The 26805-nt window shown below is 34.5% G+C and overlaps 1 protein-coding gene across 2 annotated transcripts in view; it reads right to left on the bottom strand.

Moving 5' to 3' along the window:
• The window catches only part of LOC149261656 (agamous-like MADS-box protein AGL9 homolog), a 170986-nt gene that overhangs the window by 58063 nt on the left and 86118 nt on the right, over window positions 1–26805 (bottom strand). Inside the window, exon 2 of one of the 2 annotated variants that reach the window (XR_016248483.1) lies at window positions 4446–4767. The exons of the other annotated variant lie outside the window; for it this stretch is intronic. The gene's annotated coding sequence lies outside the window, so the exon portion shown is untranslated. Of the gene's footprint in view, window positions 1–4445; window positions 4768–26805 lie in introns of those variants that run through there. 2 annotated transcript variants of the gene reach the window in all.

Raw genomic sequence — 26805 nt, 5'->3', positions numbered from 1 at the left:
AAGCTAGTAAGAGTTCTGAATGGAAGGAAGCAATGAAAGAGGAATAGGAATCTATTATTAAGAACAATACTTGGGATCTAGTAAAGCTTCCTAATGATAAACAACCCATAGGTTGTAGATGGTTATTTAAGTTGAAATTTAAAGCAGATGGGTATATTGATGCGCATAAGGCAAGGTTGTTGGCAAAGGGGTATTCCCAGAAAGAAGGTATTGATTTCGAAGAAACATTTGTGCTTGTTGCAAAACTAAATGCCATTAGACTAATTATTGCTTTAGCCACTAAGCATCGTTGGAAAATACATGGTTTAAAGCAGGCTCCTAGATGCTGGTACGAAAAAATTGACTCATTTTTCCTCATGCATGGTTATAAACGGAGCAAAAATGATCCCAATTTGTATATTGTGTTTAATGATGAGGGACAGATAGTGTTGATTTCTTTATATGTAGATGATCTGATCATGACAGGGAGTGCAGACAATCTCATTGAAGAAATCAGGCAACAGTTATCATAGAAATTTGAGATGAAGGACCTTCGAGAAATGCATTACTGTTTGGGTCTAGAAGTTTGGAGAGATTCAAGCCAAACTTTCTTGTCCCAGGGTAAGTATGCTAAGAGTTTGTTGACTAAATTCAAAATGGATGAGTGCAAGGCTGCATTTGTGGCTTTACAGCAGAACAACAAACTTCAGGTGAATGATGGTTTGAAATATGCAGATGCAACATTGTATAGACAGTTGGTTGGTAGTCTTATTTATTTGACTACAAGGAGACCAGATTTAACCTATGCAACGAGTGTTTTGAGTTAGTTCGTGACTCGACCTCATGAGAACTATTGGATTGCAGCAAAAGGAGTGTTGAGGTATCTGCAAGGAATTTCGGACTTTGCTATTTTGTATTTTGACTCATTTGATGTTAATTTGACAGGTTATACAGACTCTGATTGGGCAGGAAATTTAGATAATAGAAGATCAATTACAGGTTACGCCTTCAGCATTGGGTCCGGGGTCATCTCTTGGTGCAGCAAGAAGCAACATACTGTTGCCTTATCCTCAGCAGAAGCAGAATATCAAGCTATGTGTGCAGCAGCATGTGAGGCAGTTTGGTTGTGTAGACTTCCCCAAGATGCAGGAGAAGAATAGACAGAAGCTACGGCTATCAATTGCGATAGTCAAAGTTCTATCAAACTGGCTTATAACCCTGTGTTTCATAAAAACATTAAACACATAGACACTCAATTTCATTTTGTCAGGGAGAAGGTGCAGTCCAAAGAGATTTGTGTTGAATATTGTAATTCTTGTGATAATATGGCTTATATATTTACTAAGCCTCTGGGAAAACTGAAGTTTGATTTGTTTAGGGACATATTAGGTGTGTTTAAGAACCCTTCTCCATTAAGGGGGAGTGTTAGAATTAATGGAGATTAGGTGATTATTGTTACGTAGTTATGATTGTGCTTTTCTTGGATATTCAGTTCCTGTCATTTAGGGATTTGATTTAATATCCCTAACAATGTGTATCTATTTATTATTGGAGTTTAATGTGAAGCCTAAGCGGCATATTTGCTTGTAGGAGCTCTTGGTGATCTGCACCTGTGAGCTCCTCATGTGTTGTCTGCCAATTCATGTCTTCCATATGCCACTGTTGACATTATCGACTGGACAAACTTCAAACTTCAAGATTCATGGCTTCATTCATCATGTTTTGTTTTCCATTGCTAAGAAGAGTAGATAATGGCGTTGTCTACTGAAGTCACAATTTCACTAGAATCATTAAGATGATAAAATTCTGGGTTTTTGAAAAAAAATTATAAAATTTAATTTTGGAAACGTGCCTATCATACACAATTTTATTTTGATAGTGAAATTCTAGTGAGTGAAAAAAAAAATAAGAAATTCAATCTTCGCAATGTGAATTTTATATTTTTATTATAATAAAAATATATTTAAAGCTATCAATAATTTTGAGACACTCAAAATCCTAAAACTTCACAACTATAACTAAAATGTACAAAAAAAAATATTCTGCCCAATCTTTTCAAAGTCCTCCTAAAATTTCCATTATTTTTTTAAACAAAATTGTAACCTAGTTACGCTGCTACCCAGACATTTGCACGACAAAACCTGGCACATCCTGCCAATATTGTTGACACAAGATTATGGGGAAATACCTTGAATTCTAGAAGACCCTAATGGGACACGTGTAGGTCATCCGTTCTATGGATTTTGTTGTTTAATAAATTATACGACGTCAATGTCAGAAGTCCATCTACGTTATGATTATTGCCACGGGCTAGCCAATCTTGACCTCTGCGGCTGCTCGAGGCACTCAGCGTCAAGCGATTCCGTGAAGACTGGCCAAACTTCAATAATCATGGTTTCTCCTTCCAGGTTTTGTTTCCCGTTGATCGCATGATTAGACTGTGCGACGCCAAACTAATCTGTCGACATAAAAGGTAATACAAAGTTCCTGTTAGTGTTGATCACAGAAGATTATTTCGTAAATCCCTAGAGTTTGGGAGAACATAATGGAATATGTTAGTGAGTTTTTTTTTTAATTTTTTTTTAATTTGATAGGAATTTATTGAAATAAAAAATTTGATAGATAATTTATACATAATTTATGTGCTCTAGGAGCCTGTTAAATCTATATATACAATAAAAAAAAATCAATTTAAATAACACAAATCAAAATTTCACTTCAAATTTTTGACTAAGTATACTTTTCTTTTAAATCACCATTTAAGAAAGCAGATTTAACATCTAATTGATGTATTTTCCAATGATGCTTAGTGGCTAAAGCAATAATTAGTCTAATGATATTTAGTTTTGCAACAGGGGCAAATGTTTCCTCAAAATCAATACCTTCTTTCTAGGAATACCCCTTTGCCACCAACCTTGCTTTATGCGTATCAATATACCCATCTGCTTTAAATTTCAACTTAAATAACCATCTGCAACCTATGGGTTGTTTATCATTAGGAAGCTTTACTAGATCCCAAGTATTGTTCTTAATAATAGATTCATATTCCTCTTTCATTGCTTCCTTCCATTCAGAACTCTTACTAGCTTCATAAAAATTAGAAGGTTCTGCAATGTTTAATATACCAGTGATGAGCGCACAATCCCTATATCGAGCTGGTAACTGTTTCAGCCTGCTAGATCTCCTAAGCGGTGGGGGTTCAATTATTCTGCGGTGTTCTTCTCTTTGTGGACTGAACTCGATTTCTTCCTCTTTATCCTCCTGTTCCTGCTGCTATTGTTCCTGCTGCTGTTGCTATTTCTCACTGATCCCTGTTTCACTATCCTCCTCTGAAAGTAAGGGTACATGCCATTCTTCATTGTTTTGAACAGGATTTTCATCAGCAACTTGTTCATGGAATACTACGTCTCTACTAACAAACACCTTGTAAGTAGAAGGATCAAACATTTTATAAGCCTTATACCCACTGTAGTATCCAATGAAGGTACATTTAATGGCCTTTGAATCTAACTTCTTCCTGTTCTCTTTGGGAACATGCGCAAAAGCTTTACAACCAAATACTCTAAGGTGACTTACTTTAGGCTTGAAGCCAATTCACATGGCTGAGCTGGAGAATTCACATGTTGCACAGTGCCCGTGATGGAGGATAAAACAGTCCTAATTTCAAACCATGCGAAGTTGCCATTACCTTTTAAGTCCTTATGCATCCTTTGTTGAGGGTATTCAAGTATTGTACAGCAAGTGTAGAAGATAAATTGTGGGGAAATTTTCTCCTTAATTAAATTGCGCCTTAATTTTCAATTATCTACTACGATCAAGGACGTTTTGGTAAAGGAGTAGGGATTGGAATATCTTATCTTTTAAAATTAATGGAGATTAGGTGATTGTTACGCTTTTATTGGATATTCAGTTCCTATCATTTAGGGATTTGATTTACTATCCCTAACAATGTGTATCTATTTATTATTAAAGTTTAATGTGAAGCCTAAGCGGCATATTTGCTTGTAGGAGCTCCTGGTGATACGCACCTGTGAGCTCCTCATGTGTTGTTTGCCAATTCATGTCTTCCATATGCAATTGTTGACATTATCGAGTGGACAAACTTCAAACTTCAAGATTCATGGCTTCGTTCATCATGTTTTTTTTTCCATTGCTAAGAAGAGTAGACAATGACGTTGTCTACTGAAGTCACAATTTCACTAGAATCATTAAGATGATAAAATTCTGGGTTTTTGTAAAAAAATTAAGAAATTCAATCTTCGCAATGTGAATTTTATATTTTTATTATAATAAAAATAGATTTAAAGCTATCAATAATTTTGAGACACTCAAAATCCTAAAACTTCACAACTATAACTAAAATTTACAAAAAAAAAAAATATTCTGCCCATCTTTTCAAAGTCCTCCTAAAATTTCCATTATTTTTTTAAACAAAATTGTAACCTAGTTACACTGCTGCCCAGACAATTGCACGACAAATACTGGCACATCCTGCCAATATTGTTGACACGAGATTATGGGGAAATACCTCGAATTCTGGAAGACCCTAATGGGACACGTGTAGGTCATCCGTTCTATGGGTTTTGCTGTTTAATAAATTATACGACGTCAATGTCAGAAGTCCATCTACGTTATGATTATTGCCACGGGCCAGCCAATCTTGACCACTGCGGCTGCCCGAGGCACTCAGCGTCAAGCGATTCCGTGAAGACTGGCCAAACATGGTTTCTCCGTCCAGGTTTTGTTTTCCGTCGATCGCATGATTAGACAGTGCGACGCCAAACTAATCTGTCGACATAAAAGGTAATACAAAGTTCCTGTTAGTGTTGATCACAAAAGATTATTTCGTAAATCCCTAGAGTTTGGGAGAACATATTGGAACACTTTAATTTTTTTAAATTTGACAAGAATTTATTGAAATCATAAATTTGATAAATAATTTATACACAATTTATGTGCTCTAGGAACCTGTTAAATCTATATATACAATAAAAAAAATCAATTTAAATAACACAAATTAAAATTTCATTTTAAATTTTTCACCAAATTCACCAAAAAAATCTAAAAAATCACAAAAAAAAATAACTCATTTTGATAACGAAAAGGAATTTCCTTTTCGTCACTCTTTTGATAACTCCTTTGTTTCGATTTCGCTGTTAGATAGATTATATGAATTGGAAAACCAATCTGTCTTATGATTATTTGCATCATCTGCTGGTGTATTTTTCGAGTCGGGTACTCCTCGAATTTGACCTCCAGATATATGAATGAGTACATTGACTATTGGATGTTTCCGTATGTTATGTTTTATGAAAAATATTAAGTAATGAAAATTATATGAATGAGTACATCGACTATTGGATCTTTCCGGATGTTATGTTTTATGAAAATTATTAAGTAATGAAAATTAGATGACGATGTGGGATGCTTCTATTTCATTATATGAAAATTATTAAGTAATGAAAATTAGATGACGATGTGGGATGCTTCTATTTCATTATGAAGTAAAACCAGCGGTGGGATGTTTTAATTTTTTTCATATGCTGTAATATTAATTTCTTTTGGATTGTTTTTTTTTTTTGAATTTTTTTAAATTGTATTTTACACAATAATATTGAAAATTTTAAGTTAAGAAATTTTTCTAAATTAAAAAGTATATTTTTTTTAGATATGTTGGAGGTAGAGTATTAGGAAAATCATAAATTAATATGTAAAACATGAATAGTTGGCGTGATACGCATTAAGAACAAAAGAGCAATATGATATGATCATAATTTTTTTTTAGCAAAATAATTTGAGTGAGTGGCAACAACCTAGTTGGCATATTTGTTGGCTTTAGCAGTGCGCCTTATATTCCATAAGCTAATTTTCATGTTGGGGATTTATTGGAGGTCCAAAATGCTTTTGTGATTTTTATAATTATCCTGTGGTTGACGAACATTTCCACAATTAATCTAAGAGCTGCATATTACTTTTCTTGTTGCGTTTTTTTTCATCCCTATGAGATTTGATCGAGTCCTTCATGGAGTGTGTTTGGACACCAAGTGAGTCTATATTGGAACCTCCAAAGTTCAACTACAAGGTTGCATGGTGGGATTTGAGATATGTGCGATTGAGCAGATGTACTTGATGTTTTGGGAGAGAGAAGGGGACTCTTCCCTTCCATGATTTAGCTAGTTTCAATAGGTTGAGCGAATCGAGATCCATATATTCACTTTGGTCTGAGACCTTATTTGACCCTTCCATCACCGAGGAAAGTGTCATCAAGGAGATTATTTGAGAAATAGAGGAGGAGGGGAGCGACATGGTAACAAGGGAAGGGTTAACTAACAAGGGCTATGGAGAAATAGCGAAGGAGGGGATGGATCAAAGTTTAGGGGGAAAGAGAAATCCTGAATAATAATTTTGAGAGGCTACTCAGATAGTGGAGGATATGAGGATTGAAGAGACACAAGTGGGTCGTAAAGATTGGACTTGGTAGACTTTTCCTCAGAGATATGGGAGAGGAGTTTGAGGATTCCTTTACCTGCTTTCCACTTTGGTGAAACCCTAATTGTTAGAAGCAAGAGGTGAATCAACGTTTGCAAATGTAGTTAGTAAGGGACAATTGTGAGAGAAGCGACCATATTCACGACATCTCTGAGAGGGGAAGGGGATGCACTCGTGATCGAGCATCTACTTCCAAAGCTCATCTTAGTAATAGATATCAATGGACCCAAGGAATGGTTAAGAAATATTCATAAAACACAAATATGGGTATAGGAGATATAACTAGCTTGCCTAGTTGCTTTGAAGACTTTAATGAAGTGGCTAGGAGCCTTACCAATTTTGGTGAGGGTTTCTTTATCCTAGAACTCTCATGATAGTGAGTACATGTAAAGATATATTAGATTTGTTGTGAAGTCTTCCTTGTTTGGCACAAAAGATTCAGTTTATAATCATAGACATAACCTAGATGAATTGAAAAAATATGGGTTGTTTTCAAATACCCATGTTCAATCTTCTAGGCTAGTGAAGGCAATAGTGAAGCAACCCTTAAGTCCCAAGTCTAGCTTGATTTCGCCCTTTGGTTTCCACTAGATTTGGACCCAGTGAAAGAGGTGTTTTTTGAAGGCCATATTCCCAGAAATTTCTTGATGAGCGCATGATCCCTCATATACAAAATATATGCTCCAATGCAACTTGAGTGGACCTCAAACTTAAGGTCTATTGCATCTTTGGAAGGTAGTTCTTGGATTGCTTTTTCCCTAGTTGAGTAACATAATGTTGTTTATTAGGCTCATCTCCATTAGGGATAAATATGAAAGAGGTGGGATTGGTGGTAGAAGGTTTCCTTGAGCCTTGGTCTCCTACAACAATCCTACTATAGGAAGGAGTGTCACTTCCTACTCTATCTTTTTCCATAAGAAGAACATAAAAGTTAAATACTAGTAATGTAATAGGAAAGGTTTGAAGACAAAACCATATCTACCTTATTCTCTCTGACCTCATTTTTTTTTTAATTTCTTTTGAATTTTTATATGAAATGCATTCTCATAATTTTTTTTATAAGAATTCTAGTTTAACTAATAAAAAATTAAACGTAAAAATTTTAAATAAATATTTAGTTTTTAATCAAATATTATAACACAAATTTTTTAATTTTACTATTTTTTTAAAGTTTGAATTTCTAATTAATTGTTTTTAGCATTTAAGTTTTCATAATTGTTTATCATGCTAATTATTTTTTAAGAAAAATTTAATGTATGAGTGACAAAGTCCAATACTTTGGATGGACAGTCCACCAATCATCAAGGACAAGAAGTTCTATAAAAGTAACAATGACAAAATCATAATTTAAATTGATAACAAAAGGAATAATATACATTAAGCAAAAAAAATAAGTTAAAAATTTTAAGAAAATAAAGAAAAAAATTAAAAATAAAAATAAAAATAAAAATTTATTAATGATAAAACTAAAGGCTATTAAATAAAAAATTTGATTGAAAACTAAATAAATAAGATCATAAAAAATAATCAATTAAATAAACATAGAAAACCCAATGAAGAAAAAAAAAAAAAAAAAACAAAAAAAGCAAGAAACTCAAAATAAAGGAAATAAATTAGTGCTATGCCCAACGAAATACTAAAAAAAACGTGAAATAGAAATTTTGTCTCCATTCCTCATATATGCCTTCCTTTCATGTTCTCTCTCTATTTCGTTAGCTATAGTTAACGATTTAGATTTTCTTTTTCTTCATTTAACTTTTCTTTTCCTCCTTATTTTTTATTTAATTTTTAATTTTTTTATTCTTTATAACTCCTATTTATTTAATTTAAAATTCAAAATTTTTATTAATATTTAATTTATAACACTTTAAATTTTTTATTCTTCATAACTTCTACTTTATTTAGTTTTAAAACCAAAATTTTATTTTATAATTTTTAAATCTATTTTATTAATAAAATTTTAACTATTCTTTTTTTCCCTTTTTTACGATTTCTTCCCATCTCCTCAAGTTTTTAAAGTTATTTTTTCTATTTTTAACTCAGTGTTAACCTCCTTCAACAATTATCATCTTTTCCTTATAAATCAAAACATTGAAAGATATCTTTATACAAATTCGTGTGTTTATTCGAAACATTTTTATATTTATTTTTGTGTGTATTAGATTATCAGTCCCCGCCATATTTATATATATTTTTATGTCTCTTATGATGAGTCCAGGATAAATGATAGAGGTCACTCATACACACAACTTATCTATATTTATATATTAAATTAATTCATTATTTTTTTAATAATTTAGAAATTTGTTAACTATAAACATAAAAAAAATTCGGTTGTTCATTAGGTTCTTCAACAACTTATAAAATGACATTAGAGTTGAAAATGGAGAGAAAAATTTTTATTACACACAAATCACAAACTTTATATTTTATTGTTTTCGCAAAGATTAAATATAATAGAATATATGAAACTTCAATATCGGATAATAGTGGATATGGATACTAAAAAGATCTAATACAACTAATAACTTAATAACTCACAATTAGAACTCACAACAACAAACAAAAGGAAGCATTTCTTCTAAGTCACTCTCTTAATGCTCATATGTAACAAATGTTGAAAACACATTACAACAACAATAATGATCTTTGTTTGACTAGTGTTCATCAACATTTACACCCACTCTCGAATCTGGTAGACTCTGTTTTTTTCACCACAACAACTTCGAGCTACCACTTGACCTCTATTTAAAATATAATTGTGTTTGGCCATCATTCATCTATTGGTAGGACTGGTGCTTCTTAACTACTTTGAAAATTAATCGTGATACTGGATTTCTCTATGGACATGCTTCCATCCTAAATCGAAATAAATACTTAAAATTATATAAATAACCTATCTAGATATTGAAGTTATCTAGTAATCATACAATTGACTTTTTTGACACACACAAATTTACATATATGCATAAATAACCTGTAACAAGTGATCTTGAAACACCGAAAAACAATAAGATTCCACAATTCTAATACATTAGGCATATCCAAGTCAACAATATGTTCTCTCACACTGAAGAACGTAAATGACCATTAACTTGAAACAATTTGTCAAAAAAATCTGCGTCTGTTTCTTCGACCAAATGCCATGACCCTTAATAGCAAATTAAATTTACAGATCTACACTCCCACTCTCGATCACAAAACTACCGATTTCACACACAGTCGTCAAATCACAAAGATATATAATGAGAAAATTAAGTTGGATGATTAATTCTTTGTGCCAAGAATGCCAATCTCGTGAATCCATATGTGCAAAAATCAGCATTGTCCATTAAATCGTAACCACCTGCTTCCATCGAATTCGTTGCTGCAATCTTCATACATCCCACAACATTTGTATTTGCACTTTCTTTTCAACTTCAGATATGAGTCAAAGCAGCTCTAGCTGTGAAGGTTCTGTATTATTATCGCTTTCTCCATAGTTATGTCATTTCAGTTGCCTTCCTCGCTTGTTCTCTATATATTATAATGGACATATTGCTTCGATGTTAAGGGACCCAAATCCAACCCAGAAGAAAGCATGAAATGAAATCATGCTTCGTGTATATATATATATGCGCGCTTCTAATTGACTATCAAAACCACGATTTGATTGCATAATAATTTTATCAATCAATTAAGCCAAACTTGAAGCCTTGATCACATAAATATGGGGCTTTTTCTGAATTGGCTTTTGAATCTCTGCGTCTATCCCTAATGATCATGTGTTGGAATAATGTAGAAATGATATGTTCATATAGAGTTCACAAGTTGTATTCTTGTAGTTAGTGTTGAGTCTATCTGTCATGAGTTGTGTCTTTGTAGTTTGTGTTGTGAGTTGGTGATCCGAATTATTTGGATCTAGATTGTCCTAGAAGTTGTCTATGTGTGCCTATATAATGTACTGGTTGTCCAAGCAGTTTGATTAATAAGATTTGATTTCATTCTTGTGCATCTCTCTGATTTTCTAATATGGTATCAGAGCCAGAGAGGGAGATATAGTGAGGCCTCAGATCTGAGAGAAAGAGGGCCTAGATCTGTGAGAGCTATGAGATCTTATTGGTCATGGTTCATTGCTGCCGGTTATATTAAATGTTGTGGATCAATGATTTGCAAAAATTATAAAAGAACAAGGCTGTTGGATGCACACGTGTGATTTGTGGCATAAAATTGTGGACACTTTGATCTTTTGAGAAGCAGTTGGATCTTTTATTCAACCGTGGCATAAAATTGTGGACACTTTGATCTTTTGAGAAGCAGTTGGATCTTTTATTCAACTCGTATTCTATCCACGATGGTGAGTCGTTGGTTTGATTATTATGTTTCCAAAACGATTTTCCAATCCATAAAGTGAATTTATTTTTTATGAAGAATATAGTGCAATAGATTAAAGGAGTTGTATGGAATTCAGTTTTTCATGGTGAAAGAGAATTTACGTGGTATAAGGAGTTAAATATGTTTTTTTTGGGTGCAAGTTAAAAATTGTAGGTAAAAATGTGTATTTGGTTTTGGAAACAGGGTTTGGTAAAAAAAAGGAGAAATAAGAAGTAATTTTGGCTTAAAGTTCTGGAAACAAGGTTTGGTGTAGAAAAAAAAGGAGAAATAAGAAGTAATTTTGGCTTTATTTTTTTATTGGAAGCAAGATTAAGTCTTGTTTTTTTAGATCCCGTGCATTTGGTTCGGATCTGGTGGTTTTGGATCTCGTGAATTTGGATGTAGATCTCGTGAATTTGGGTGTAGATCTCGTGACTTTTTTTTGTCATTGTGTCAAATTTTTTGGCTGAAACTTATTTAAATGAGTCCACAAGACTTGATGGAGGAAATTATGCGGATTGAAAATTCAAGGTATTAACAGTTTTAGAGGGAAATAATTTGTGGCCCATATTGAGTAGGGAAAAACGCAAACCCATTGTTATTTTAGCTATTCCAGATTGGGAAAAAGGGAAACAAAAGCAAAGGTGTTGCTATGAATGTCAGTTAATGACAACATCATTCCTCATATTAAGGATTGTAAAACATCCAAAGAAATATGGGATTTCAGTTAAGGACACCATCATTCCTCATATTAGGGATTGTAAAACATCTGAAGAAACATGGGATGTTCTCAAAAGCTTGTATGAAACATCTAATACTAACCAAATTTTGTTCTTGAAGACCAAGCTTTTGTTAATTAAAATGGAGGCCAATGAAATTATAAGAAATTTCATCTTTCGTGTCAAAGAGCTAAGTGATAAGTTAGAAGACATTGGTGAAAAGGTGTCCAATACTGACTTGGTCACCATCACATTAAATGGCTTAGTGCAAGATTATCAAATTTTTGTTTCAAGTCTTTCAGCTAGAGAGAAGCCTCCTATTTTTGATGAACTGATAGGTATTCTTCTACAAGAGGAAGAGAGGATGAAGAACTTCAATTTGGGCTCAAACAATTCAGATTTGGCATTGGTAGCCAAGGGTAAGAAGCCATACAAAGGCAATCCATGGGACAAAAGAAAAGGAGGAAAGTTTCAAGCAAAGCAGAAAGGTATGAAACAATCTAAATTTCCAGTTCATGATAAAAGAAATGATGATTGTTACTATTGTGGAAAACCTGGACATCATGCTAAAGATTGCTATAAAAGAAAATATAATGAGTCTAAATAGAGAAACAAAAGGCATAATGGGAATTTTGTGGACAAAGACACTTCAATCAATGATAGATTTAAAAATCTCAAATTGTTTGTTTTTGATGCTGCATTGTCTACTGAGAGTGATGATGTGAATGCTTGGTTCATTGATTTTGGTGCATCACTCCATATGTCTTGTAATAAGGGTTGGTTTGATGAATATCATGAGAACAATGATGGAACATGTGTTTATCTAGGACATAATAGATCCCTTCAAGTTCAAGGATATGGAGTAATAGGTGTGATCTTACCTAATGGAAAAGAGAGGCAGATCCATGACGTGATGTATGTTCCTAGCATAAAAATGAATTTAATTTATGTTTCTACTATTGCTAATCAAGATCTAAAGGTAGAATTTGTCAAGTCACAGTGTGTTGTTAAAGATATCTAGGATCGTTATAAGGTTATTGCCACAGGTACCAGAGTTGGAGGCTTGTATAAGCTGAATGTGACTGGGACAGGGCATCAAGCATTGACATCTACAACAATGTCAACAGAAAAGTTATGGCATCAAAGTTATGGTCATTTAAATCACAATGATTTAATGTTACTTCAAAGAAAAACAATGGTTGACAGTCTTCCTGTTATGAAGAATAATCATATTGAATGTGAAGCATGTGCACTTGACAAGCAACATAGAGAGGAATTTCTTATACATGAAGAAAACAGGCAAAGAGAAATACTTGAATTAATTCATATTAATGTATGTGGACCTATGAAAACTAGATCTCTTGGAGGAGCATTGTACTTTCTTATTTTTATTGATGATAGATCTAGATACACTTGGGTCTATTTCATAAGAAAGAAAAGTGATATTTTTTAATACTTTAAGGAATTCAAAAACATGGTGGAAAAACAAACTGGGAAATACATCAAAATTTTCAAATCTAAAGGGGGGAGAATATAAATCAAGAGATTTTAATCAATATTGCAAAAGTCATGGCATTCTACAACAATTTACAGTGCCACATACACCTCGGCAAAATGGAGTTGCTGAGAGGAAAAATAGAACACTAGTGGAATGTGCATGAAGCATGCTTCAAGGTAAAAATATCTCTAATGGTTTTTGAGTTGAAGCCATTAATACTATTGTTTATTTAAAAAATAGGATTCAACCAAAATTTTAAATCTAAAAACACCTTTTGAAGCATTTTATGGATATAAACCTAAAGTGAATCATTTAATAGTTTTTGGATGCAAGGCGTTTGCATATATTCCAAAAGATGAAAGAAGAAAACTTGATGCCAAGTCAATTAAGTGCACATTCATTGGTTATTGTGATGATCAAAAGACATACAAGTTGTTTGATCCTACTTCACATAGATTTCTTGCAAGTAGGAATGTGGTGTTTCATGAAAATGTAGATTAAGGTGATAAAATGAATAACACAGGTGTATGGCATGATATTGATGATTATGTCAAAATAGAAGCATGTTTTGAATAGGAATAGGAACATGTACAACAACAAGTACAGGAACATGTACAGGTTCAAGAGCAGGAAGCATCCAATAGTCATGACACTCCAAGAAGAGAACAAGAGACTCCACAAAGCAGGAAGAAGGATGAAAGCAGTAAAACTCTAAGGAGGTCATCATGTCAAATTCAACCACCTATAAGGTATAAATATTATGCATTAATGTCTCATGTAATGAATGTTGTAGAACCCTCAAGTTATGAAGAAGCTAAAGAATATAAAGAATGGAGAGATGCAATGAATGAAGAATACAACTCAATAACGAAGAATGACACATGGGAATTAACACAATTGCCCAAAGATAAAGTTCCCATAGGATGCAAATGGTTGTTCAAACCAAAGTTTAATGTTGATGGTAGTATTGATAAGTATAAAGCTAGATTGGTTGCAAAAGGCTATTCACAAAAAGAAGGCATTGATTATGAAGATACTATTTCAAATGTAGCTAAACTGAATACAATTAGAATCATGATTGCATTAGCTACAAAGCAAAATTGGAAAATGCATCAGTTAGATGTGAAATCTGCTTTCTTGAATGGCTAATCAAAAGAAGAAGTTTATTTGGTTTAGCCTAAAAGGTTTGTAAAGCAGGGAGACGAGCATCTTGTTTGTAGGTTAAAGAAAGCTTTGTATGGTTTGAAACAAGCACCAATATCTTGGTATGGGAAAATTGATTCGTTATTTTATGGCAAAGGGTTTGTGAGAAGCAAAAGTGATCCTAACTTGTACATCAAGAGAGATCAAGATGGGAATATTGCCTTGATATCTTTGTACGTTGATGACCTTATCATAACAGGCAGTGCACTGAGGTTGATTGAATAAATTAAAATTCAGTTGTCATGGGTATTTGAAATGAAGGATCTTGGTGAATTGCATTATTGTTTGGGTCTTGAAATTTGGAGGGAATCTGGTAAGACAATCATCACACAAAGAAAATATGTAAAGACAATCCTTGAAAGATTTCATATGTTTGAATGCAAACCAGTGCCTACTCCTTTGGAACAGAATGCCAAGTTGTACAATGATCATGTATCGAAAGAAGTGAATGGAACTTTGTATTGTCAATTGGTGGGAAGTTTGAACTACCTCACCACTACTTGGCCAGATATAGCATATACTGTCAGCAACCTTAGTTAGTTTATGCTAAGCCTTGTGAAATCCATTGGAAAGCAGCAAAGAAAGTCCTTCGATATCTGAAGGGAACACTTTATTTTGGTATTTTGTATACTGATGAATTTGATGTTGAGTTGGTAGGTTTTTTTGATTCAGATTGGGCTGGAAATCCTAATGATAGAAGATCAACCTCTGGATATGCATTCAATTTAGGATCGGGGGTCGTATCATGGAGCAGTAAGAAACAACCAACTGTTTCTTTGTCATCCATAGAAGCTGAATACAAAGCCTTGACCAATGCAACTTGTGAAGCTATTTGGTTAAGGAGAATTCTTGAAGATGTTGGAGAAAAACAAAGAGGACCAACAAGCATCAAATGTGACAACCAGAGTTCCATGAAGCTGGCAAATAATCCAATTTATCATGCAAGAACAAAACATATTGAAGTCCAACATCATTTTGTAAGAGAAAAGATACAATCAAATGAGATTCATTTAGTGTATTGTAATACAAGTGAGAATGTAGCTAACATATTTACCAAGCCTCTTGGAAAGATGAACTTTGAAATATGTAGACAACAACTAGGCATTGTTGAAAATCCATTTCTCCATTAAGGGGGGATGTTGGAATAATGTAGAAATGATATGTCCAGATAGAGTTGATGAGTTGTATTCTCGTAGTTAGTGTTGAGTCTATTTGTCATGAGTTGTGTCTTTGTAGTTTGTGTTGTGAGTTGGTGATCCGAATTATTTGGATCTAGATTGTCCTAGAAGTTGTTTATGTGTGACTATATAATGTACTGGTTGTCCAAGCCATTTGATTAATGAGATTTGATTTTGATTTCATTCTTGTGCATCTCTCTGATCTTCTAATATCATGAACCTAATCACAATAACCAAACAAATCCACTCCAAAAAAAAATGATGATAGATAGACAACATATGACTTAACTGAACGCGCAGAGGGAAGATTTCTGTGAGTGATGCAGGGAGTAGATCGAGATAGTAGTTAAACCTTATGTGCCTCCTCAGGTATCCAACGGACCTTCGAGACCCTAGTAGTCGTACATTTCCTAAAGAAAAAAGGAGCTTTTAAAATCAAATCTAGATCTAGCAAATCACGTACAATTGATCACACCAAAATAAAAGTCTCTCCTCAACTTTGTTTCGAAACAAGCAGATCCCAAGCCTCAACACCGCAAAACAAACAACACAGGCACATAAAACAAGCACGCATATACTCTGACCTAATCTAATCAATAATCTCACAACTATCACATCTTTTTACCCTCCTAATGGAAGCATTACTTCCAAGTATTAGTTTTAATTCCCACATAAAAAATAATTCCACTTCTCATAAGTTACAAATTAATTATTAATTATATGTATGATAATTATTTGATGCATTTATTTTTGGAATTAGAAAAAAATTCAATTGTCTAAGTTAGTAACATGATTATATAAATTAAATGCTTGAAACATTAATAGCATCAATTTAAATTGTTTTTTTAAATAAAAATTAACTAAATTATAATTTTATTTTAAATTATAGTTATAAAAAAATATATGCTCATGAAAACTTCAATAATTTTTTAACATTCCAGTGTAATATTATTCTTTACCGAAGCAAATTACTTCAACTAGCATTATGTTTACTGTCATATGTGAACGAATGTTGAAGAGTAACGATCATCAGCCGAAACAGATTTTAATGTGGAATGTCATATTCACTAGACCCTGTCATTCACTTGGGATGAAAATGAGTAGAAATAAATTCGACGTTGTACGATTTATCGATGATTCTTTCTCAATGACCAGTAATACGTTTTTCTTGTGGACTGTAGAACTACGTTAATACAACGCCGATCCTCTTTAAGTAACCTGGGTTGATTTCTATCATCGGAGCAAATTCCTCCATCTTATAAGCTCACAGCTGTGACCGGTTGTTCAGCTGATTATGCACTCAATTTTTCTATTCATTTCTCGATACTTTACAGTTCACTCGATTTGGTGAGTGAAAGCAGGTTTTCCGTCCATTCGTCATTTTTTTTGGGTCATGGAATATATGTATCAACATGTCATGGAGTCAGCCTGTGGACTCTATATTCGACGTCCACCTTTGTGCACTAAAATCATCGATGCATTCATTGTTAAAATATCAAAACGGGTACATCAACAACATTTTTCTTCTCTAGTGAGTTGCAGCAGAAATCGTTAGTGTTTCATATTTGAAATTTCTACCTGATCATAATATTGGATATTTAAAAATAATGATAGAATATCTTAGCCAATTTTGATATTATGATCATAAGTATTTAGATATTTTTGGTTTTGGTTTTTTTGTCATTTTATTTTATTTATTCTAATTATAAATTTGAATTAGAAAATTTTAAAATATATTTTTAACCACAAAAATAAATCACAGCCAGCCCAAAAATTTTACTCTAAAATTCCATTTTTAGTTGAATTAATTTAGTGATTTATCATTTAAAAAAAATGAAATTCTTTACTATTTACTCATTTCAGAAGTTTTTTAAAAAAATTATTTATATTTAAAATTTTAAATTAATTAGTATTATTTTCTAAATTTTATCAATTAAATTACTAATTCTATATTTTTCTAAGTACGAATAAAATTTTCCACTTTATTCACGTATAAAACCTTATTTTCCTTCTCATTTCGAAAGATTAATATGACAGTAACCCTTCAACTTCAAATACTAGAAATCGAATCACAACCACCAACCCCAATGTCAATAGGATATGAAGTTAAATTTCTATAAACAACGTCGTGGATCAGCGCATGATCATTGCGAGAACAACCCCGTTGAGTCGATTGACCATGCCAATCATGTAATAAAGTGATTACATTTAATGAAAGCGAACCAAGGTTGTGGCCAGACATCGTTAAAATATCGCATGACAGTGTTTTGTAAAATGATTACTCTTGGTGCAACACAGACATCGTTAAAATATCGAATGACAGTGTTTTGTAAAATGATTACTCTTGGTGCAACATAGTAAACCTCAAAGTACAACACTGAAAAAATGTAAGACAATTAAGAAGGATGGCAACTTTCTGGTTACATAATTGCTCACTCAGAAGACTGCACTACAACACTCACATGTATTTATTAAGTCAAAAAACTCTTACATATACGATTAGATTATTTGATGCAGGAGCATCATCCCAAGGAAATACATTTTGTTACAGACCCTAAATCCTCCTAAATTTTCTAAAGAGGAACTAAATTTCCTCCAACTATAAACTTGTGCAAATTAGAAATTAACATAATTTAGCTTAAGAGTCAAGTGTCTCAAATGGACCTGTACAAAAGTAACAAGTGTTTAATTAGCTGTAAGTTGGTTTAGATTTCTGGGATAGGTGTCTCGTATCACTGCGAGATATTTTTAGTTGTAAATGTTATGTATAGGAGAAGGACTCTCGAAAAAGGGGAGAGATGGGAGTTCCAGTGACAAGCCATGAAGTACGTGTAAATACTCCTCTTGAATTTTTAATAGAATGATTATTATGTTTGAGTTCTCTCAGGTTTAATGTGTTTATGGCATTGTTCATGGGAGTAAGATTATACAATTGAGGCCTGTCCGAATGGGTGAATATGTTATATTGAAACAAGCTTGGAGTAGCATATATGGCGTAGTTTTAAATTTCTGTCGAGGGATCAAGCGAGAGTGAGTAGGCTACTCTACGTTCCAAGTTCCACAACCTTAGTCCAAAAGGAATTACTATAGCGAAGGTGTATTCATACAGAAGGGTGAAGGATTGTAGAGCGCCTTGTCAAAGGAGAGTAGATTGGAAAGGTTGTGGGATTAATAAGTTTTCTCGGAGGACTCAAGAGCACATAGAACAACGTAGTGATCGGGCAGAGAAAATATGTATTGGAGGGGGCATGATTAAAGTCCCACGTCACAAAGCACCATGACGAATGACCGTTTCATTAACTCGCTGGCGTAGTATTATGTAACTGAAAGAGCGACTCATTAATGGCACTGAGTCAAATGCTGTCCCGTGAGCTTGAGGAATGAGAGAGCAGACATATTGCCAACTCAAATAAAAGAGAAAAGGAGATCCTGTGAAAAACATAAGCGACCATTGAGAGTCGGCCCTCGCCGACAAAGAAAGGGAGTCGGAGGAAATTGACTCTTCGAACCCGACTTACCGAGGCCCTTCCTCAAAGGAGAATAGTCGGTTCTGACCCAGGTTAGTATAGTCGACCTGTGGTGAAATCGGGCTAGTGGGCAGAGAATCACAAGTAAAGAATAGGGCGACCTATGACCTGCCCTCTCGGGGTCCACCATATACTCGTTTAAGAAAGTTAATTGTGGTATTGTAATGAAAAAGGCCTCGAGTTTGAATTAGGTTTGTGGAGTTTGGGTTTCGCCACGACTTGGGTAAGGCTTCTATTTATATAGACGTTTAGACTATGGGCAGAATAGGATGAAGGACCTTGTGTATTTGTTGGTGGGAATTGGGATTTTGAGTTTGTAGAATAAAAAGGAATTTAATTGGAAGAGAGAGTGGAGCAAAGAAAAGAAGGGCATCGCATGATGCGAAGGAAGATCCTCGGCCATTAGAGTAGATCACTGAAGGGCCCGCTATCAAGTGGTATCACAGCGTAGTACCCTCTGAAATTATAAAGAAATTGTTACTAGCATCGTCAAACACTGGATAAGGAAGTGCTTAGTTGACAACGTGAGTAGAAAAAATACAGGAACCATAATCCATGGAGGAGATAGATATATATTGAAGGAGACTGCTACTGAAGTCAAGGAAGAGCAGAAAACTGGAAGCAGACAGAGAGCACCAGCCATAAACAAGGCCGAGGAGACTGGAAAGAGAACCAGTCAGCGAAATCTAGTCTTTAAAATTTTGATTTAAGGAGATTGCCTAAATAAAGGCAGAGATCTGTGGCAAAGAAACTTGAAGCAAAGAGGCTACATAAGGAAGGGAGGATTCCAGATGGGGTTGGAAAAAAGAGAACAATAGAAGTTCTGAAGGAGTGAGAAGGGTGCAATAACCAGAAAGGAGAAAGGAGTGCTCAAGTGGTTTTAGAGGCGGGAACCAATGAAACACCAATAGCGAGGCAAAGGTGAGGTGTTTGGGTAACAAGTAAGGTGAGACTTGTTATGAGGGTAGGTTGTAGCTCACGATGAGCATGGATGAGCTCATGTAGAAGAAGAAAAAGGTGACCATTTTTGGTCATAATGAAGGTTCGAGTAAAAGCCACAATAGAGGAGAGAAGGATGCCAAGAGAAATGGCATGAGGATGTTGAATGATGGATAATTTGAAAAGGAGATGCTGAGGATGTTGAATGATGGATAATTTGAAAAGGAGATGCTTGAATTGAAGGCACAAATTAATGTATTAATGCAACTACTACAAGAGAAGGAGAGACGAATGAGGAGAAGGTTCATATTATCTGTCAGAAAGAAGGAATTTAAAATGAAGTCCCCAAAAAATAGAGATATGGGGAAAAGGGGGTAAGGGCTTTCATAAAAACCTATTTATAAGAGAAGAGCTCAGAATAGGTGAGCCTAAGTAAGGTGCAGTTCGCTATTGTGAACCTAAAGAAGGCTCACTCCTTGCAAATAAGGAGGAGGAACTTGCAGATGGTCCAAGGATGAAAGAGATAATAGAAATGCTTGCCTCTACAAACTAGAAGAAGGAAAAATCCTTGCGGAAGACAATGATGATAACGAGGACTATGTGAAGAGTCTAAACCAACATAGGGAGTTGTTGATAGAAGAGGAAGCTCGAAAGCCTTGCATTTTTGAGACTAAAAATTTGTCTGTGCATGCAAGTTTTGCTAGAGAGGATGATGAAGGAGGAGAGATGGGACCAATTAATGGTCTGAAGGACTATGGGATAAGTCCAAATTTGAAAAAAGGGTTAGAAGCATCAATGGAGGCCCAAGAGCCTCATTCTTTTTTGTTTATGTGAAAATTAGAAAGACGGACAACCATCACAAGTTGTGATATACGATGAGAAGGTTGTAAGAGAAAACATCAGGGAAGCAACTGAGGATTGTTACCAACAGATTGAAGGAAGAGCTTATGAGCCAACATTAACTTTTGCTAAGGATGGATAACCCTTTGAAGTTGTCATATAAATCGTGGATGATGAGAAGAACCAGATAATTGTCACAGAGGAAAGGGGTGATGCACCATTGTCTCATAAAGGTCAAGAGGATATTGCTCAAAGGGAGAACGAGAATAATAAAGGGGCCATAAGGAGAAGAGTATATAAGAAAAAAAATGTGAAAGCATTTCCGATCAAGAGGAATGGAAGCATTCAAATAATTTACTAACACAATATGAAGAGGTTTTAAAAAAATTAGAGGACTAGTTGGATAGGCGCAGGAGTGGAGAAGACTGCCTGGAAAATATAGCCAAGGAATTGGAAGAAGTTGTAGTGTTTGAGGCATCCAGTAATATGGTAAATTGTATCAAGAATAGGTTGTTGAGAATACAATTACGAGGCTAGAACAATAGATGGTATTAAAGGTAGAAGAGGAGGATGAGATAAGTTTGTCTCATATGGAAGATGAGGGAGTTTCTAAATATTTCTTGTGCTCCATAGAGAGTTTAGATCAACATAAACAGATGCTGATAGAGGGATTCAATGAGGCCAAAGGGTCTTATGTTTTTTAACCTAATGTTTCATGTATGATTACAGGTTATCCTATAGATGATGATGCACAGTCATATTGAACTGTCATGAAAAAGAAGGAATATGAAGTTGCAATAAAAGAGACACAATTTCTATTGTTGCAGGCAAAAGAAGATGGGATAAGGAGTGAGGTGAAAAGTTTGTCCCAAAACAGTGAAAATTTGTTTCATTTCAAACAGAGGAATGATAATTGTGGATTTTTTTTGAATAAAAACCAAAAGTTTGCAAAAAACAAACAAGGTGATCAATTAGAACTCAATGGACATGATATTTGTTGTAAAGGATGTGTAGGAGATGAGACTCAATCTCTCATAATGCAACGGGGAGAAAGCATGCAAGTGTGAATGATTGTGGGGATGATGAAATGTGTATAGAAGTCATGGAAATTTTACAAATGCATATGGACATTGTTAGCAGTATGTTCCAACAAGAAGTCAAGTGGGACACTGATATTAAAGGGATAAGGAAGTTGATGGAAATGACACTTGACATGACCGACTATCAGGAGAAGAAGATAATTAACAATATTATCCAGTTTACCACTCAAGTTTACATCAACAAAGTTAGTAGAAGGATGCAACACAAAGTATGGAAGCCTAGACAGTTGAAAATGACAACAAAATAACGAATGAGGTAGTATCAAAGTGTGGATGCTCAACTACAACATAAAATTTTGGATCCTAGCAAGCGGCAAACAACAGAAGAAATACAACATCAAAACCGAGTAAGAAGTCAACAACAACATAAAGTTTGGGATCGAGGAGGCATCTGACCCAAAGATCATATTCTCTTTTTCACCTAGGGAGGTTGATACAAGAGCATATGTTAGAAATGTGTTGTCATTGATGGAAAGTGGCAAAGCAACCCAAATGTATTTGGCCACAAACAAGGTGACTACAAGATGAGCAGATCTAGAGTAGACGGTTTGAAGGAATTTATTGAGCAAGAAATCACTCAAGAATAGGAGGAACCAAAGGATATGGATAAAGATCTAAAATATATTTCCAATGGTATGTGGAAGTTCATAAATGGCCTCCTGGATTGAATGTTAGAGCCAGTCAAAGTTGAGGACACCAAAGACAAGTAACAAAGCTAAACATGGTGAAAGGTGGTCTTAGCTAGAGTTAAATTTGGAAGTTGGCCAAACAAAGTAGAGTGGATCATGGAAGGATTAGTGGAGGTATTGAGTTAGAAAGAGGGAACGTTTTGTAGCGGATCTCTCTCCACGTGCGCCAACTCACACATCGTAACGAGTGTGTGAGGGTCTATCTGCTCGACCTTTAGTGCGCAAGTTGGGGGGAATCCACCATAAATATCTAACGGTAGCACAATAGAAAGCATGTTTATTGGCTAAAGTTGGAGCCCACATAAATAGGTCAGCCTGACCCAGAAGTTTTATGCAATGCTAAGGATAGATGAGAGGGATGACATTAACCAGGAAATGTGGTAACAACATAATGTAGATAATGGTTGGGACCCTTGGAATTATTTATAGAGGAATTCAACAAAAAGCCAAAGGCTCTCAGACACTTTCTCTCTCCTCTCTTACAGGGCATATGGAAACTTTTTGTAGGTCGAGGTTATGTCAGCATGACATCAGGTATAGTGGACACGTGGCATACAGATTCAACATTTTTAGGTAATGGACTGGGACATTTTAGGTAACATGTGGACCACTCACATAGAACCACATGGAACATGTGACATCACCATGACATCATTCCATAGCCCATACCATATAAGGATTTAGGTGCTGCATCTAAAGGAGATATGGGATGACTGGGCAACGAGTGACATGGCTTACATCAAATCCTACTTAGCCCGTATGGAAATTTATTCATGCATTGTTGCAGTAGGGGACCCAATGAGACACATCACCCCTACAGTATAACCCCGAAGGTAAATTAAAAGAACATAGAGGAAGCACCAAGATGATGTTCGTTGGGAAACCTCATCATTGTGGGTTGACCCCATAAGGAGATTAAGGCACACAGGGGAAAGTCCCAAGATGACAGAGCTGGGACATGTTGGTGGTAAAGCTTGCTATGATAACTAATGAGCAATGGGTAGGAGGCCCCACAAGACATGTAATCTCGCAATGCTATCCCAAAAGTATTTTGAAGTTATATTACATATCGTTCAGGATAAAGGTGGTAAGAACCAAGCACTAGCACTTGGTCCCACGTAGTAAGAATATCGACAGTGTGGAGGAGTTTATAAAGGAGATAAGCCCTCGAGAAAAAAAATGCAAAGGGATCATAGTTAAGCACCTCAAGACCAAGGCGAAGGTCATAGCCCATGATCTTATGGGTGGATAAGAGACAAAGGGCCAATTAATAGGGGCCTAAAGGAAAAATTAGCTGCATGGATAGAATAAGAGGCAAAATTTCCAGTTAAGCCAAACTTAGAGCCTGCTAAATATATAAAACAACAGTTAAATCCTGTAAAAGAGCCACAATATCTAGAAATAGTAGTTTAACTCACATATTGACTTTTAAATAGTGAATCAGAGTATTGGTAACTTGAAGAACACATTTAGAAGACTCTGTTAAACAAGAAAAAGGAGAAAATTTAGAAATCATGCAAAGATTCAAAGTGCAATTAACTAAAATCTCAGGCTAAAAATAATTAGTCAATTTTCTTTATAAGAAGAACTAATTGAGCAGGATAGATAGATTTTAGTGTGATGATTTTTTAGCAGGGTGCGAGCATATGTGAATTGTTGTTGTAGGTGTGTCAGTGTAGTGGCATATTTCTCAGTAATCATATATTGTTGAAAGTGTTTTTGTGAGTGTGTGAAGGGACAAATTACTTTATTTTCTGAGTTGAAATTCATGGTTCCAGTCTGAAAATGGATGAAAAATGAATCATTGATATCAAGCAAGCTATAGCTTGTAGATCAATGGTTTTAGCTCCTTCTAGTAGGTGGTGGTAAATATTTTTGCGGTTGTAGCTCCATTCAGTTATAGGTTATAAATCAGGGAGTTGTAGCTTCTTGTTGGTTGTAGCCAGAAAAAATTGTAACAACAAGTTGTAACTTGCCTTATGAAGAAATTGAAGAACAGTTTGCAGAAACTGTGTGTTCCTTGTGTTATTGATATTTTTTCTTGTCATGCTCACATGTATCAATTGTTGAATTATTTCTTGGTGTCCTATTATTTTTACGAGTGATTTTTTTTTATAATTAATTCACCCCCCCATTATTTTCCTAGTTTCTAATAACATCATTCTTGGACATTACATTTTTTCCCAAACCCATAGGGTCCTAAATTTTCTGAAGAGGAACCAAATTTCCTCCAATTGTAAACTTGTGTAAATTAGAAATTAGTATAATTTAGTTTAAGAGCCAAGTGTCCTGATTCTAGAAGAATTTGGTACTGTAAGTTGTTTTGATGAGTTGGTAAATTTCCAAAATGGGCCTGTACAAAGGTAACAAGTGTTTAATTAGCTGTAAGTTAGTTTAGAGTTTTGGCATAGGTGTCCCATATCACTATTTAGTTGATATAACTTTAGTTGTAAATGTTATGTATAGGAGAAGGAATCTCAAAAAAGGGGAGAAATGGGAGTTCTCGAAACAAGCCATGAAGTACTTGTAAATACTCCTTTTGAATTTTTAATAGAATGATTATTATGTTTGAGTTCTATCATATTTAATGTGCCTTGTTTCATTGTTCATGGGAGAAATATTACACAATTGAGACCTATCTGATCGCATGCATATCTTATATTAAAATGATCTTCGAGTAACATATACGGAACAATTTTAATTTTTTGTCGAGAGACCAAGCGAGAGCGAGAATGATACTCTATGTTCTAAGTTCTAGAACCTTATTCCCAAAGGTATTAAAATAATGAGGGTGTATTCATAAAGAAGGGTAGAAGGACTATATACTGACTTGTCAAAGGGGAGTAGATTGGAAAAGTTTCAAGATTAAAAAGTTTTCTCGGAGGATTCAAGAGTGCACAAAGCCACATAGTGATTGGGTAAAGAAAATATGTATTGGAGGGGGGATGATTGAAGGCCCACATTAGAAGAAGGCACCATGAGGAATGAGAATTTCTCTACCATGTTGGCCCAATATTATGTGACTAAAAGAGTGAATCGTTAATGGTGGTGAATCGAATGGTGTCCAGTGAGCTTGAGGAATGAGAGAGCAGACACACTATAAACTGAAATAAAATCCATTCTAGCTTTACAACATAACTAAGTTGTTTGAAGACAAATAAAAGAGAAGAGGAGAGCCTCTAAAAAATATAAGTCAACAATGAGAGTTTTGCCTCAATGGAAAAGAAAGGGATTCGAAGGAAATTGACTCTTTGAACCCAACTTAAGCCACTCTACTGACAGTCGTCCTCAAAGGACAATAGTCAGTTTTGAACCCAAGTTAGTATAGTCGGCCTCTGGTGATGTTGGGCTAGTGGGAAGAGAATCACAAGTGAAGAAAAGGGTGACCTTGACTTGCCCTATTGAGGTCCACTATATACTAATTTAAGAAATCCCACTCAGGTGTGGTAATAAACGGGTCTTCCTCCATGAGTTTGAATCATGTGTGTGGAGTCTTGGTTTTGCCATGAATTTGGCAAGGATTCTATTATATAGAAATTTGGACTATGGGCATAATAGGCTGCAAGACCTTGTGTGTCTTTTGTGGGCATTGGGATTTTGATTTAGGTATAAAAATAAAAGAATTTTGAAGTTAAATGTGAGGACAAGACCTTGGGAAAATTGTAGAAGAGAGACAGGAGAAAAGAAAATAAGGGCCATCGATTGAGGTGAAGGACGAATCCTGGGGAGCTAGAGCAAGCCACCAAATGGGACTACTATCATTATTGTTTAAAAAATTCCTATAATATAGGAACGGGCGATCAACAAAGACTAATTAAGGCAAAAAATTCAACCAAATATATAACAACACATAATTGGTTCTAATTATAGGAGAATATTCATATTTCTCCATTATTTGTCTAACACTCCCCCTTAATGGAGAAATGTATTTTCTACCACACCCAATTTATTCCTACATACTTCAATATTTTCCTTTTTAAGAGGCTTTGTAAATATATCAATTTCATTTTCATTGGTGTTACAATATATTATATCGATTTCCTTGGATTGCATCTCTTCTCTAAAAAAAGGATAATTCATCTCAATATGTTTTCATCTTGCATGGTACACAAAATTGTTGGCTATTTTGATGGTGCTTTGATTATCACACTTTATAATTGACAACATTTTTTGTATTTCTCCCACATCTTCAAGAGCCCACCTCAACAAAATTTCTTCACATGTGGCACTGCACAAAGCATTGCACTCAACTTTAGTTGATGACAAATAAACGTTTGGTTGTTTATCACTT

This window comes from Pinus tabuliformis, chromosome 6 (assembly GCF_031772625.1).
Source record: "Pinus tabuliformis cultivar Carrire ecotype Pingquan chromosome 6, CPIR1, whole genome shotgun sequence".
Classification (NCBI taxonomy): domain Eukaryota; kingdom Viridiplantae; phylum Streptophyta; class Pinopsida; order Pinales; family Pinaceae; genus Pinus; species Pinus tabuliformis.
Note: the sequence above shows the minus strand (reverse complement) of the source record. Positions and strands in the feature narration are given on the sequence as shown.